This window comes from Spermophilus citellus, assembly GCF_964194105.1.
Source record: "Spermophilus citellus genome assembly, chromosome: 13".
In the NCBI taxonomy this organism is placed as follows: Eukaryota; Metazoa; Chordata; class Mammalia; order Rodentia; family Sciuridae; genus Spermophilus; species Spermophilus citellus.
Window position 1 is genome coordinate 116,808,361 of NC_138193.1, and position 4,808 is coordinate 116,813,168.

The following is a 4,808-nucleotide window of genomic DNA, read 5'->3' on the forward strand; positions in this document are numbered from 1 at the left end:
GAACCACATTTTTCTTTTTCTTTAATCTCTGCTTATTTTTTTTTCAATTTTTTTTTAGTTGTAGAAGGGCACAATATATTTATTTTATTTATTTCTTTTTATGTGGTGGTGAGGATCAAAACCAGTGCCTCACACATCTAGGCAAGCGCTCTACCACTGAGCTACCACAGCCACACGTTTTTCTTTTGGTGGAGAGTTTAATTAGCAAGAAGCCACCCCTTCAGGACCCTCTTGCTAAGGCCTTCCCCTCCAGACCCTGCCTCTCCTCTAGACCCCACCTATATTCTATGGCCCTGCTTGTCCTCCTGATCCACCCTTCCCCCTCCTTCCTACCCTGCCTCTCCTCTAGGTCCTACTCATGTTCCAGGGCCTGTCCCTTCCTCAGGTCCCACCCCTCTGTGAAGCCCTGCCCCCTTGTGACTCATTCTCCCCCTCCTTCAGACCCTGTCTCTCCTCCAGATCTTTCCCTTCTTCCTGTCCTGCCCCTCCTCCAGACCTCACCCCTCCTCTTTTAATTTTTTTTTGTTGCACATGGACACAATGCCTTTATTTTGTTTATTTATTTGTATGTGGTGTTTAGGTTTGAACCCAGTGCCTCACACATGCTAGGCAAGTGCTCTACCACTGAGCCATAACCCCAGCCCAACCCTCCTCTTTAAGACCCTGCCTCTTCTCCAGACCCCACTTATCTTCCAACCCCCACTCCTGACCTTCCGTCCCCCTCCTCCAGACTCTGCCTCTGTTAGTCTAGGATGAGCAGCTCCCTGGCTGCTGTGCTAATTGGCAATATATTCATAATGGTGCACAAATAACATCTGTTGTATAAACACTGACATCCTGCATTGGATGAATTATCTTGACTATTATCAAAATTTGACATACCATAAAATAAATTTAGAAAACTCACCTTTCTCTCTCTTTTATTCTCTATAGATCATGAACATTTGAAATAAAATCAGAATTTGTTAAAGGGCAGATGACAGCCAGCCTTGAGCCCTGATGATCCCAGGATCCCATCCAGTGGGAGAACTCTAAGTATCAGTCCAAGCTTTTGTATGCTAATTGATTCATTATTTTTTCTTATTTTAGAGTTATTTTGCTATGTAATTCCCCATGGCCTTCAGTTCTGTGTAATAGGTTTTTCCTATTCAATTTTTAATTAATATTCTTTCAATTTTTTACAGAATTTTTAAAATATTTTTTTAGTTGTCAGTGGATCTTTTTATTTTATTTATTTATTTTGTTTATTTATATGTGGTGCTGAGGATTGAACCCAGGGCCTAACACATTCCAGGCAAATGCTCTGCCTTTGTGCCGCAACTCTAGTCCTGTATAGGATTTTTAATTCTGTGAACTTCTATTTTTTTATTCATTTTCTATTTGATTACACCAATAAGGAATATTTTAAAAATTTAGTTTACTTTGTTTTTGATTGAGACAATTGTTTTGTTTGAGAGAATTGTCTTGTTTGGAAATGCTCATAATCAAATGATTTTAATTAATTTCCATTTATTAAGACATGTTTGAGACTGGGTGTGCAGCTCAGTGGCAGAGCACTTGCCTGGCATGTGAGAGGCCATGGAGTCCATCCCAGCACCACACACTCAGAAGATGTCTTTGACAGGACTCAAGCATGAGAGGTATAGTTTCAAAAGATCATGTATGGGGGCTGGGGTTGTGACTCAGCAGTAGGGCACTCGACTAGCACGTGTGAGGCCATGGGTTTGATCCTTGGCACCACATAAAAATAAGTAAATAAAACAAAGGTATTGTGTTGAACTACAACTAAAAGTAAAGAAAAAATTTTTAAAAAGATCATGTATTTACACATATACACATATACCAAAGTGCCTCTTCCAAATTCATATGAAATTATTCTAAGAAAATTTCAAATCAGTTTTAAAAGACAAGAGGGATGATGATATTTTTAATGTTAACCATTGATATTTCATGATATTTAAAACCACTATAGGGGCTGGGGATGTGGCTCAAGCAGTAGCGCGCTCGCCTGGCATGCGTGCGGCCCGGGTTCGATCCTCAGCACCACATACAAACAAAGATGTTGTGTCCGCCGAGAACTAAAAAATAAATATTAAAAATTCTCCCTCTCTCTCTCTCTCTCTCTCTCTCCTCTCTCACTCTCTAAAAAAAAAAAATATAAAAAAAAATAAAACCACTATAGATGAAATCTCCTGAGATGCAAATCATTACAAAATGTAAGAGACAAGTCAGTAACTGCTTTTTTGTAATTCAGATACATTTACTCAAAATAAGCTTTTAAAAAACATATTTTCTTCTTTTCAAATTTAGAAAGCATTTTCATATGTCCTATTAAAGTTCTATATTCATCAGAAAGTTCTCTTATTCCTTGCATACAAAGGGATGGGCCTTCTAATGAGCATGATACTTTATATTGTCAGGAATTCTTGTGGGAGAACTCTTTGTTTTGCCTCTGTTCAAAATATTATTTAAAAATGTATCAGTTTGCTTTTGATTTCAGAAATTTGTCTTTCTTTTGAAATTATGTATTTGTTAGTATTTAGGGTTATTCATGTAGGAAATGCCATGATTACATTTTATCCTAATGTTGGTGCCCCTATGTGCTTATAAGGTGGCTTTCAGAATGCAGTTTAGTATCTCTCTCATATTTGTTGGATTCATTAGAAAAGTAAATGCACTTTTGATCATATTTAAATGGTTGCATTTGAATTATTAGAAGCAGAAATTAGACATGTTAGTATTGTGAGCTGAACAAAGTGCAGGTTTACTTTCATCATTTTGAGGAGGCTGACATAATGGCTTCTGCCTTGTTCTGTACCTGCCATAGTTGTCAGATGTCTCACCTGGAGAATTTTTTTTTTTTGGCACTGGGGATTAAACCCAGGTCCTTGCTTGTGCTATGCAAGCCCTGAACTACATATGTCCCCAGTCTTTGTTACAATTTCATTTTGAGACAGGGTCTAGCTGAATTGCTAATGTCAGCCTCAAATTTGTGATCCTTCTGCTTTACCCTCCCAAATAGCCAAGATGACAGGCATGAGTCAAAGTGCCTGGCTTCTCCTGGAGTATTTTGATATCAGTATCATATGTTTCCAATGTGTTAATAATTTCCTAAGCTAGATTATGTTCATTTTTCTTATCAACAGTCAATAAAGCCTTTTTGTTGTTTTTTGATGGTATGCTTAATGTGAATATGGTTTATGATGTGACACCACTGTTTATGGTGATCTAGCTATGCAATTCACTGTAAGGAAAGTATTTTGATTCTGAGAGTCTCAAGTGTTTTAGGTCCAACATGTTTCCGTAAGAGGAGTGATTATTCATTTTCTATTTGATTATAAAAAGAAGACACAAATTCTTTTTTTTGTGTGTGTGGTTCTTGGGGTTGGTCCTAGGGCTTCCTGCATGCTAGGAAATCTTTCTACATCCCCAGCCCCATAGATCCTTTAGTTGTCATTAGCTTCATGATGAGCTAGTGACAATAAAATTACTTAGAAGTTCAACTAGATTTAGACTCATACAAGAGTGTGGGCATCCATAGCTCCTTGTGATTTCTAAAAGGTAGAGTGTTTTCTCACAGCACAGCAGCATCTAATATAATTTCTGGACCAAGCTGACACCTCTGCTTCTCTTGGCTCACCACTTCCTGCAGAGTTCTTGGAGGAGATGACTATTTCTTTGACTATTTGTCCCAGTCACAAATATTTGATTATATTGCTGCTAAAAAGGTATGCATAGAAATAAAATAGAGACAAGGATTCTTTGGGATAAATGATTCAGACACAGTGAGTCAATTTGCATTAGGACTTTTTTTTAATATAAAGTCAGTCTTTCAGGAAAGTTAAACCAGGAGTTGAAATAGAATCTCTAAAATGTCATTTTTTTTCTCCTCTATTGATCAAGTTTTAAGAAGGCAAACCTAGAACCTAGTGACAGCATAAAAATATAAGGAGTTTACTTATGTTATTACTTCAACATGAAATATGTAAAAGAAGCACATACTTTGACTTTTATATTAATTTGAACTATTTGATTTTTGTGTTATGAATGTTCATAATAAAATACAGAACTAGCTAAGAGTGTCAGTTACCAGTAATTAACTGTATGAATAATTAAACAAGTACGTGTTTATTTACAGGCAGGTTCTCACAGAGTTACTTAAGGCCTCACTAAGTTGCTGAGGCTGGCTTTGAACTCAAAATCCTCCTGCCTCAGCCTCCCAGGATGCTGAGATTACAGGCATGTGCCACCATGCCAGGATTAATTTTATCTTTATACAGAGATTGAAAAGAAAGTGTAGAGATTTCCCAGGTAGCCTCAATCTAGTTTCTTCCCTTGTTATGACTTAGGTGAGCTGTCTCTAAAGTGTTAACATCTTAGACCATTTGTCATGAAGAAAAAATAATGGTATGTTAACATTAACTGAAGTCACATATCCTTTGGATTCTCAGTTCTGTGTCTTCCTGTTCTAGGATCCCATCTAGGAGCCAACATGACATCCAGTCATCATGTCTCCATAGACTTCTCTTGGGGTGACAGTTTCTATGACCTTGAGAACATTGAGGATGACTTGTCAGGTATTTTTATAATTTTTTTTTGAATTTTCCTTTTTTCATATTTAAACTGGGGCTGTGAGTCTGGGGGAGGCAGGTAACAGAGGTGAAGAGCTGCTCTGTCATCTCTTGTCCTTATTGTCATATTAGTATTGACTGTGCTCACCTGGCTGAGGCAGTGCCTTTCAGGTTTCCTTGTGTTTCTCATATTTAGCCTGGGGCTATTGGACTGGGGGAAGCTGGTCACTGAGCTGA

The 4,808-nt window shown here is 37.7% G+C and overlaps 1 long non-coding RNA gene across 1 annotated transcript; it reads left to right on the top strand.

Annotated features, from left to right (window-relative positions):
• The first annotated feature begins 937 nt into the window (after nt 1-937).
• LOC308632922 lies at nt 938-4,515 on the top strand. The gene is made up of 3 exons (XR_014018659.1): nt 938-1,053; nt 1,518-1,640; nt 4,473-4,515. It is a non-coding gene; the product is annotated as an uncharacterized lncRNA (long non-coding RNA).
• The last annotated feature ends 293 nt before the right edge of the window (nt 4,516-4,808 follow it).